Source organism: Petaurus breviceps, unplaced genomic scaffold (assembly GCF_028583685.1).
Source record: "Petaurus breviceps papuanus isolate PSGF00001 unplaced genomic scaffold, PetGlider_PUasm1.0 90849, whole genome shotgun sequence".
Classification (NCBI taxonomy): Eukaryota; Metazoa; Chordata; class Mammalia; order Diprotodontia; family Petauridae; genus Petaurus; species Petaurus breviceps.
The window spans coordinates 19,376,537-19,388,605 of record NW_027187361.1 but is presented as its reverse complement, the minus strand read 5'-3'; the positions used below and the strand labels follow the sequence as shown (position 1 = coordinate 19,388,605).

The 12,069-nt window shown below is 36.5% G+C and overlaps 1 long non-coding RNA gene across 3 annotated transcripts in view; it reads right to left on the bottom strand.

Moving 5' to 3' along the window:
* Positions 1-12,069, bottom strand: part of LOC138149728 (uncharacterized) — a 38,317-nt gene that overhangs the window by 12,738 nt on the left and 13,510 nt on the right. For all 3 annotated transcript variants that reach the window (XR_011165410.1, XR_011165408.1, XR_011165409.1), the window contains one exon: positions 8,878-9,021. This is a non-coding gene — a long non-coding RNA (uncharacterized lncRNA). The remainder of the gene's footprint in view (positions 1-8,877; positions 9,022-12,069) is intronic.

The window sequence follows — 12,069 nt, the reverse complement described above, 5'->3', positions numbered from 1 at the left end:
CCTAGAATGGTCAGCCCATTTTAAGTGCTCAAACAAAATAGAAAAGGGCTAAGTTAATATTGACTCAATGATTAATTATATCTAAATTTGTGACAAAAAAGAAAACATTATATTCTATTGTAGAGAAGTGCTGAAATAGAGGGTCTTTAAATCAAGTAGTACCAGCCTTAGAAGTTAATGTTCCATGTTTGTGTGGTCTTAGCTTAATGAACTTGACACAGTGTTCTGTTGTTATGATTTTCTGAGAGTTTGCTGACAATGTCATAGTGAAAATTTATCTTGGAGACTGGGAATAAGGAGTGAGTAAATGATTTCAGATGTGTAGTCAGATATAGATTTATGTCTGCAAATCTGAGGCTACTTTTACATTAAAATTCCTAAATTTACTCTTTAGGTCCCAAATTCAATGCCCTGTTTGTAGCAGGGCATTGAAAACTTGGGTTTTATGTCATGTTCAAGGTGACTTGAATCTTGAAGAAAACAGAAAGAAATATGATTCCTGGAGGAGAAATGGCCATGGTGTAATATGCCAAATACTTCCAGAGACTTGGTGTCTATTTAAACATTTTTGAAATCAAGGAAGCAAGTTCAGATTTCCAGGACTGTTTTTGGCAAATCAGAAACAACCCCCATGCCCTTCAAATGGCATAGAAGATCACAGGATCTTAACATGACAGTTTGAAGAGACCTTAGGAATTACCTAGTATTCTTTCAATTCAAGCTAAATAAGCAAGCACCTTAAAATATGAACAAATAAAAATATGAAAGTCAGTGTGCTAAATCTTAGGAGTACAAAGATACACCCACATCCTACACCACTAACTCTAATGGTCCCTGTTCACCCCTTCCCCCAACTCTCTTTGTGTTTCTCTCTCCTCCCCTCACACACACACACACACACACACACACACACACACACACAAAATAATTATAACCAAAATGAATATAAGGTAATTGGAGGAGAAAGCTCTAATACCTAGGGATGGGATTTTCCAGAAAGATCTAATGCAGACGGTCATAGTTGAACTGAACATTTAAGAAACCAAGAGATTCTAAGAAGTAGAGATGAGACAAGAAGGGTATATTCCAGAATTGGGGGGGGGGGTGCGCAACCTGTAGAAAGGCACACGGATAATGATAATGGTACCAGACCATATGACCTTCTATCCCAAATCTTAAAACTCTATAGAAAAGGGATTGTTGTTTATGTTTTTATTTATTTGAGGAGTATTAATTTCAAGGAAAAATTTTTTATACCCCAGAAAAATATTTTGGTCGATGTTTGCTTTTGTGCTGTTGTTCATTTGTTTCACTTGTGTCTGATTTTTTTTTTTTTTTGCTACCCCATTTGGGATTTTCTTGGCAATGATACTGGAGCAGTTTGTCATTTTATTCTCCGGATGAGGAAGTTGAGCAAACAGGGTTAAGTGACTTGTCCAGGGTCACACAGCTATGAAGCGTCTGAGGCCAGATTTGAAGTCAGCGCTCTTAGTGACTGTGCCACCTCGCTGCCCTAACTTACTTTAGCAGCTCTTTACAAAGTCGTATCTTATTATCTAAGACTGATAGGTGAAAATTGTTTATTTTTCTTAGTCTAGCTCTCGGAAAATAAAAAGTTAAACAGTGAACATTAACTGCTAACTGTGTCATATAGCAAATCTAACATTCTTCTGTGATTGATTGTGCAGTTTCTTCCATGGAACTCACAAGAATGGTTATTAGTTTAGGGCACTGATTTCCTCATCTCAATTTGGCTGATCTTTCATCATAGGAATATATTTCTATCAGCAGAAGAGAAAAGCATGTTTGCCTTGATATCCTTGCTCAGGCTCTGGGATGATAGACAGGAGACAAAGAAGTCAGGTATTTCATTATTTCTGGTAGAAATATAAACACAGATAACTCTTTAAAAAAAAAAACTTCTATTACTTGTAAAGGTTCTGACATTTTCACTCATTCATTCTTGATTATAAGAGATCATGTGTTTCAGATTGTATGGTCTTAATAGGACTTGGTTTCATGCCATATTCTTTGTAAAATTTCCTCTATGGTGTTCTCATATATAGAATGATAGAAAAAGACCATTTGTTTTCTATTGTCATTAAAAAAAAACTGCTATTACGTGTATTTATACTCTTTCCCGACCAGGGCCTTCCTCCTCAACCTCACCAGTTAAAAGAACCAAACAAACAAAAAACACATTGTCTTATGAAAAATAATCATTATTATTGTGTCCTTAGGACACTTAGACTGCATACAAACCATTTAAATAATTGCAGTAACAAAACAGTGGTAAAGCTCAGAATACTAGTTACTACCAAGTATAATGGATTAAGAGCTTGAAGAAATTTAGACAAAATCTAATCCCATCATTTAACAGTTGAAGAAACTGAGGCACAGGTGTCAGGCACCATAATTCATTCTATTAATGCAATGACCTAATGAAACAGGTCTTGTCTTCAAGGAAATTATGTGCCCATAAAACTTAATGAACAAAGAAAAGTCACTAAATGATCTTAGATGTCAACACTGAAGTCCCACCAAAAGGAGCCAGGAAAATAAGGGAACAAATCCCTCTTAGGCTTTAACTTCTATCCTACAGTACTTTTTTTAAATTTTATTTTATTTCTCAATTAGTAAGCATTCCTTTATTCTACCTCCTACCTTCACCCAAATTAAAAGAAAAAAAATATGCACAATGGATCTCCACATTGGCCATGCCCCCAAAATCTGTGTTTCAGTCTGCAGCTTGAATCTATCCCTTTTTGGTCAGAAGGAGGACAGCAGAAATCATTATCAGTTCTCTAGAATCACAGTCATTGCATTGATCAGAAATCTTGTTTTATTGTTGTATCTTTCCAGTATTGTTGGTATTATGTAAACCGACCTTGCTCTGCTCACACAGCCTTTGTTTCCCCTTAACTTTTCCTTGAGCACTGTTTTCTTTGTATTTTGGTGTTGTCTTTGTGTTCTTGAAGTTTCCTGCACAAAACAGACTTTCTGTCTTACACAGTATAGCAGTCCATTTTGTTCTCAGTTCCTCAAGTTGTAAATGAAAAGAAATCTATAGATCGTTTTTTTTTTTTGAGAAATCCAAACCTAGTAATTGTCATCTGTGTGGACTCAATTTGAAACATTCTAATCCTATAGCCTGAAGCAAACTATTTTCCATCAGCAAACTGGAACGCCCTTAACTCTAAAGTAGCTAGTATTTTAATTTTCTTGCCAAGTAGCAAATATACTCATTTTGCCATGGTTTGCCACTTAGAGGGGGCTTATCTTTCAAGCTAGGGATGGAAGGAAAGAGTCACAAATTTCCATCAAAGATTCCTTGAATTCTATCTGCTAATAATAGTGATAAAGCTTTCCCCAAAGTAAGCCATGGAAAAGTCATAGTTTGAGACCCTTCTGCATAAGCATCATTTCAAAAAGTTGGAAATTAATCAGGCTTCCTGACTCTCCTATTAGGTACAGTGGCTCCAGAGCATATTAAACCAAAAGGTCAACATTCCAGGGTCATAAATAAATATGTACATTTACATTGAAAGGAAAACTTGAATGCTTTACCAAAGAGACTTTTTCATAGAAAACAAATCTAATCTTTAGTAAGCTCCCATATAGCTATCAGACTCTGAAAGACCAGTTTTTAACTCCCATTAACTTAACTGTCACCATAGATATTCCCAAAGGTAGATTGCTGTCCTTTGCAAGAATTTTACTTCACAGGCCAGCAATAGCCTTCAGGGGAATAAATGATTGGAACAGATTGAAACATGCTGTGACCATCGTGTAATTCACTTTTCAACTAAGTAGCACATGTACATTTCATGACAGGAGTGTGACCCTCCACTGTGCATTTCAGATTATTAAAAACTTGGAGTTTACTATTCCAAAAAGCTCTACTTAAAAGAATACAGATGTTATGAATTTTATTTTATTTTTGAGATATGGCTCATAATTTTGAACACACATACAACCAGCACAGATTTCAATATTAGCCATGTTAACAAAAAATGAAAGAAAAAATATGTTTTGATTGGTACCCAGAGTCTATGAGTTCTCTCTCTGGAGGTGAATAGTATGTTTCATAATGAGTCCTTTGGAATTCCGTTGTTATTTAGTCGTTCACAGTTGATTAGCCTTACACCATTGCTATCGGTGGACAGATCGTTCTCATGGTTCTGCTCACTACAATTTAGAACACTTCATATAGGTCTTCCCAGGTTTCTCTGGAATCTTCCCCTTCATCATTTGTTATAGCACAATAAAGCTCCATCACATTCTTATATCATAATTTATTTAGCCATTCCCCAGTTGATGGGCATCCCCTAAATTTCCAATTCTTTTCGACTGAAAAATCGCTGCTTCAATCATTTTTTGTGCATTACGCCTTTTCTTTTTTCTTTGATCTCTTTAAGGCATAGGCCCAGTAGTAACATTGCTAGGTCAAAGCGGATTTACTAGCCTTTTGGTGATAGTTTAAATTGCTTCCCAGAAAGATTGGAGGAGTTCATAGCCCCGCCAACAGCGCATTAGTGTGTTTGTTTTCCCACATCCACATCCTTTCCAGCACTTGTCATATTCCTTTTTTTGTCATCTCAGCCATTGATGGGTATGAGTTAGAACCTCAGAGATTTTTAATATGCATTTCTCTAATTATTAGTGATATCAAAGATTTTTATGTGGCTACTGATTGCTTTGATTTCTCCCTCTGAATCGCAGCAATTAACGTCCTTTAACTACATCAATTGGGGGATGATTCTTATTCTTGTAAATTTGACTCAGTTCCCCATCTATTTTATCTATTATATCAGAGAAACTTGCTGTAAAGATTTTTTCTCATTTCCTACCTTTTCTTCTAAGTTTTAGTGCATTTGTTTTGCTTATGAAAAAGAAAAACAACTTTTCATGCAATCATAACTAACCTTTTTTCCTCCTATAAACTTCCCTATCTCTTCTTTGATCTTGAACTCTTCTTCTATCCATAGATCTGACATGCAGCTAGGTGAATAAAGGAAGAGAGTACTGATTCTGAACTCAGGAAGACCGGAATTCAAATCCAGCTTCTGATATCTATTAGCTCTGTGTCTCTAGTCATCTCCCTTAAGTTTTGTCTCTCTCAGTTTCTTCAATGGTAAAATGGGGATAATAGCATCTACCTCACGTTTGTTGTGAGACATTTGCTGAGCACTTAGCAGTGTCCAGAAAATAATAAATGCTACATAAGTGTTTATTCTCTTCCTCTAATTTCTTACCTGCTTCACTAATTTGCTTATGATGTTACTTCTTAAATCATGCACCCATTTTGATCTATCTTGGAATATAGTGTGAGATGTCAGTCTATGCCCAGATTCTGCCAGACCACTGTATAGTTTACCTAACAATGTTTGTCAAATACTGAGTTCTTCTTCCTCCAATAGCTGACACCTTTCAGTTTAGCATCAAGAATTTTATAAAGGATTTAGTGAGGGAGGATATTGTAAATAAAAGCCCCTGATTTGAATTGGGATTTTTTCCTTTTAGCAGTAAGTGTTTATAGGATTATATAGTTAGAGCTGGAAGGGAATTCAAAGGCTATCTACTAAAACTCCATCATTTATAGGTGAAGAAACTAAAGCTTGAGAGGCTAAGTGACCTCCTTATAGCCACAAAGCTAATAAGTGTCAGACATCTGTGGCACCTGGACCCAGGTCTATCTGACCCTAAGTCCAGTGCTCTGAATACTATTATTGCTGTCATTGTTAAATCAAATACTAGGTTTCAGAGTCATAGATTGAAGAATAATAAATGAATAGTTCTTAATATGGCATCCATGGACCTCGGATGAAAAAAAATTAATCTTTATTTTCAGTAAACTCCAGCTGATATTTAGTATTTTCTTCAATTATTTAAAAAGCATTCTGAGAAAAGTTCACTAGGATTCACTAGACTACCAGAGGGGTCCATTATATTAAGAGAATCCTTGATCTAGTAGTCCAATGCCTCCTCTTTTTAAAGACACAGACCCAGAGAGATTAAATGATTTGCCCAAATTCACATTTCCTTTGTTATTTCAAGAGTTCAATTTGGTATTGTCAGGACTCATGAATTTTCATACAGATCAAAACATGAAGAAAATTCCATCTAAGAATTTTCTTCAGCATAAAGAAAGAATTGTTTTCACGCCTCCTTTTACCACTATTCTCAAAAACTTCATCTATTTATATAATTAGATAACTTGGAAAATTTGATGAAGAAAGAACAATCAAACCAGCTATTTAATTGTGTGTAGACAAGGTAAAGGAGGCAGCGGTGGCTCAATGCGTAGAGCACTGGGCCTGGTATCAGTAAGATCTGAGTTCAAATTTGTCCTCAGACATTTACTTATTAGCTATGTGGCTCTAAGCAAGTCACTTAATCTTTGTTTGCCTTAATTCACTGAAGAAGAAAATGGCAAACCGCTCCAGCCTCTTTGCCAAGAAAACCTCGATATGGTCCACGAAGTCAGGAGGAATGTGACATGACTGAATGAATGAACAAGAGACAATGTAGACCTACCGAGGAGTACTTATTGAAGACTTGCTTTATGAAAAGAAACATATTCAGTACTACAGAGCAGAGATGTCAGACATGCCACTGGCTACTGAATGCTGCCTGAACCATGTCAAAATACAGTTGGGAAAAAAGTTTAAATCGACATAAATAATGTTAATATGTAGTTTTCTACTTCAACATTTGGCCTGCAGGGACCCTTGTGTATGGTTCAGTGGCCCCATTTCTGTTTAACACTACTACTGTAAAGATTATTAAAACATATATAAATATTTTCTCTTGCCCCAAGGACCTTATAATCTTACTGGAGACAGAAACCATAACACATAAAAAAAAATACTTAACAATTCAAACAAATGGCTGATTCAATTTTAAAATTTTCAACCAGCTCTTGTGGCAATGCTCTGTAGAAATAATCCCCTTCTTTTTTCATGCAAGGACCCAGACCAGGCTTAGTACACAGTAAGTGCATAATAAATGTCAGTTGAATTGAATCCTAAAAATTACTTCCTCTTCTCTTATCACCTGAATAAATTTATTGTCTTTAATTTTTAATTCAACCAATTTTTTAGTTCCCTTTTTAAGTAACATTTTGAATGAGCCATAGATCTGTCTGTTTTCTTTCTGTGAATAGTCATAAGTCCTTTAGCTTTTATTCAAGTAGAGTTCAGTTCAGTTTAACTGATCAACCCCAACTTTCACCTCCAGCCATTTCCTCACCCTCCCAAGAGGCATAATACTCAGTACCTGGTTTGTGCTTGTTATTTTAGGGAAAGAGCCATGGTGATCTTTGAATAAGATACTAAAATTTTCTTCTGGTCCCAAACGTCCCATTCTAAAATTGCTGGCTATGTTTTTCCTTTTTAATTCTAAGTAATTCTACTCATATACTAAGGCACCCTTCAACTCTGATTTCTCTGGTGTTTACTACTTTCTTCCCAGACTAGATATCTGCTTTCCTGTCATTTCAAGGGAGAAGAAAAGGTCAGAGAAATGGCTGTCACCTTAATAGAATAATTGCCTTTCTATTTATGACAATGCTTTCCTTCTTTAAGTCATTCCTCTTTCCCCCTTCGGCAAATTTCCTTAACTTTTCCATAAACATTTGATCTGTTTAATCTTACTCTGCTTAAAAGAAATCATTGAATTTAGGAGGTTTGACTTTTGATTTTCCTTTGTCACGCTCTAATCCCATTTTTTATTTACTTTTATTTGGAGACTGGGTGCTCAATCACCTGTTTATTTCCACTTTTGCTGTTTTCCCATTTTGTTTTTCAACTTCTTGAGTTCATTGTCTTACTAAGGGTATATGATAATAACAATGATAGCTCACATTTATATTATATGCTAGGTTACAAACTCTATGAGTGGAGATACTATGTCTTTTAAAATATTCACATCTTCTCCCACACTTGGACCATCAACTTACACTCAGCAAGAAATCAGTCAGTGCTTGTTGGATTGAACTGAATATGTAGTATTTCACAGTTTCAGAATGACTTTCTTTATGATACTCCTGTAAGTAATGAAATTATCTTCATTTTACACATGGGGAACCTGAGGTTCACAGAGATTAATTGACTAATACAATCACACAGATACTGAATTTAAACTTGAATTCTCACCCAATGCAAAACCACTCTGATTTTACATTTAATTTTACTTCTTCTGTGCCTTGTGGTCATTTTTCATCCTTCTTTTAGTTCTAGTTTACTAATTTAGGTCTTTTCTTTTTATTTAAGAATAAATAGGCCCTATGCAGGGGGTAACTCACATTTGTAATATGTGTTACATCAATGCACCTATAGGGATTAATTTTCTCTTGGAAGCTTTTGCCCAATTTTGGGGGGCATTCCTTATATTAAATGATTCTTTTTGTCTTAGTGCCAACCAGTTCATTTAGTTTGGCTGTGCTACATCGTATTTGTTAGTAAACAAGCTAGCCACCTACCTTTGAATTCTTGGGCTTCTAGGAGAGTCAATAACCCAGTAGTAAACCTTTCATCTAAGTTACACTAGTTCCAAAAAATATATATATTTTTTTCTTTCTCTGCCAGAGTTATAAGGCAAGGAACAAAGGAGAAAATGACCTATTGCTGCTTATTTTACAGCAGTATTTCACTGATATAGGAGAGGAAATAAATAAAAATAAAGGTCAAACAAACTATGCCATCCAGGTTTTGAGAATATAATTTCGTGTTTCCCAGAATGTATGATGAAAAATATAGGACTATCTAGTGGCTTGGTACCTCCTCCACTATCTGCCCTCCCTTACTTTAGGAACTCAGTGGTAATGGTAGAGTAAGCAGCAAAAGTACCAGGGTTTGCTAGAAGAAACCAACTTACCTGTGGTAACATAACTCCTGAAACATACAGTTCCAGATAACCCTCCAAGAGAACATCCACTGTGTTGAGAATTTTCCTTAAGGTAGTATTTAAGCTCAAAAAGCATTTTATATCACATTCACAGGCAGTAATCTGTTAATTTCACTAGAAAAAAAATTCAAACATAATTTTAATATATTTAGGTCTTTGTCCACTTGTTAAGGGCTAGGGAAAAACATTTAGTCAATTTTCAGGTTAGTATGGCTAGACTAATTGGGAGGTCCATCACCCACACTGGCAACAGGTTAGTATAGTTCACTGGTGAAGAGGAACTGCAGCTCTCAAGAGTTCGTTTTTACACCTTCCTACAAGAAAGAGGCCATCTCCTCTTTGTATTTGCCATTATGTCTATGAGTTCGCTATTATAGGACCTTAAGTCCTGTCTCTCAGATTCTAGTGATTACTGAAAGAAACCCCCTCGGTAGAATAAAAATTTGATCCCTCATTGAAAATGAATACATTCACATGCAAAAGTTGAAAGTTTCCTTCTGACAGCTTATTGTTGAGCTACTTTTAGGACTGTTAAGAAAGCAGTTTATTCACTGAGATTTCTCAGCCATTGATAATTTTATTTGTTGGGGAGGGTAGGTTCTGGACAGGTCATTTCATCACAGGATGAAACTCCCTCCAATGCTACAGTCTCGAACCTGGGGCACTTAAGTGGTTTATATCACAGCTAATATGAGCAGGACTAAAACTCGGGTCTTCTTGACTATAAGGCCAATCTGAATTGTTCTTTTGTCTGCATTGCCCAATTAAGGTAAAAATTATTCCTATTACCAAAAAAATAAGTCATTTTTTTCTGAGAAAGCACATAAAACTATTATTTTCTGCTTTAGAAGTATTTTCTGGGAAGCCCTAAAAGTGTACATTCCCATCAGGAACACTCAAGTAAGATCAACATAGAGCTCATTATTATATTGGTAATTGGTCCTCTGAGAGACTATTTAGATAGGAACTTTCAGGCAAAAGCTGACAAAAAATCCAGTCTACTCAGTCCCATTGAACCATGGAGACTGGTCGTAGAAGGCAAATGGTTGCATGATAAAGGACTTTTTGCTTATACCTGAGGTGATGCAGTTAAGTAAAATATTGTGATATCCTAGAGAGAATTTTTTTTAATCTCAAAGCTGAGAAGAAAAATCAACCAGCAAGCAGTTACTAAGTGTTTACCATCCAGCGGGCACTGTGCCAAGCATCCTGGTGCAAGACCTGTCCATGTCAATGTTCTCCTCACAGTATCCTCTAGTGCATTAACATGAAACTAGTGATGACTGGGAACAGATTAAGAAAAATTCGAGTAGTTGTATAAGAAGAATGGGGGGAAGGGGATCATAGAACTTGAAAGCTTGGAGGGACACGAAAAATCACCTGGTTCAACCCCCTCATTTTAGAGATGAGGAAACTGAAATCTACAGTGGTAAAATGACTTATCTGAGGTCATACTAGTTAGTTAATGGCCTAGAACCCAGGTTGGCTAACCCCTGGGCCAGTGTTCTATCCCCGACACCATGCTGCCTCAAATAACATCTTTCTTATCCTTCACTGTATGTGAGGGATGTATGACTTCTTTGCTATGAGTCAAGTCTGGGTCATGAAACAAATTCTGTTGTTGATGATGCCAGATGGAACTTTTTCAAAGGATACCAATTATAATCTTCTTTTCCTTTCTGTTCTTTTGAGGATGTATGATTCCTTAGCTAGCAGTACAGCTTGTGGTGTTGTAGTAAAAATGGAAGTAAAATCCTGTGCCCAATGTGCCTTGACAATACAGGTAGTGCTAGTATGCCATTCTAGCCTAGATGCCCACCCTTGTAAAGCCCACTGCTCACTGCCCACCAAGTGATCCAGAAAACTCTCCTGCGTCACCCGCTTCATCTGCTCAACTTCTCCAAACTGCAACTTTCTCCCTTTGAAGAGATCTAGATTTCCACATGACTCTGTGTTAAGGAATAGGGCTGTACTCTAGGCCAATATTTGTATTTGTATTTTGATTCTAACATTTGTATTTCTGAATACAAATAAATGCACATGTTATCAGAAACTGTGTGGGTCTGAGTGGATATCTGGCTGATTTCTTGTTAAATAATGAGCACATACAGACATTCTCCACTTCCTAAAGTTGTGTTTAAAGGCCCATCAAGGGTGTCCACATGCACATACTCCCTCTTCCCCTTCCCTCATATGCCATACCTTTTTCTAATTCAGACAACCTGAGGAGTTAGCGTTTGACCTACAGAGGTACCTTCTGTGCAGATGTGGAAAGGTACCAGCTCTTCTGCAAGGTTAGAAAGTTACTTTCTCTTATGCACAAAAAAAAACAAAACATCAACAACAACAACAAAAAAAAACAGAATGAACAAATCACCACAGTGCCCAAGATAGACACCTCTTCTAGAACAAAGCCTCACTGCCCCTTACAGGTCAAAGTCACACCAAATGTCACCAATTAAATTGCTGCAAACCTGGTTCTCACTGTGATTTAGGGATGGGGGGTAGAGGAATAGGCAAAAGGAGGTATAAGGGGAGGAAGGTATGCTTGCTCAAGTGAGTTGGAAAACAAAACATGTGTTTCATACAATGCTATACCTCATATTTAGGGATTATTTTTATAGCTCACATTCATAGTATCTCAAGGTTTATGGAGGTTTATCTCACAACTCTTTGATATGGGAATTAATATTTTTCTCATTTTACAGAAGAGGAAACTGAGCTTAAAGGAATTAAGCAGTTTGCCCAGGGTCACATAGCTCAGAAATATAAGAAATAAGATTTACAGGATCATGGTATCATGATTTAGATCTGGATTTAGATGTGGAAAGGAATTATAGAGGTCATTTAGTCCTAGCCCATCAATTTACAGTTGAGAAACCTCAGGACCAGAAAAGTTAAATTGATGAGGATACAAATGATGTCCTAAGGTTTAAGAGTTGCTTTTCCCTAGTTTATTCTCTAATCTGAAGGCACCCTAAAGTCTCCTCCCCTTATCTTGAAATACCATAAAACTTCCCCCTCATGCTGGACCACAAAATTCCTCATCTCCCCCCATCCTGGGTCATACAATTTCCCTTGTCTTCTTTATCTTGGGTCTCCTATCCTATCATCCATCTTCCCCTTCCTGTCCCTAAACATTTAACCCCCCCAAAAAAAACC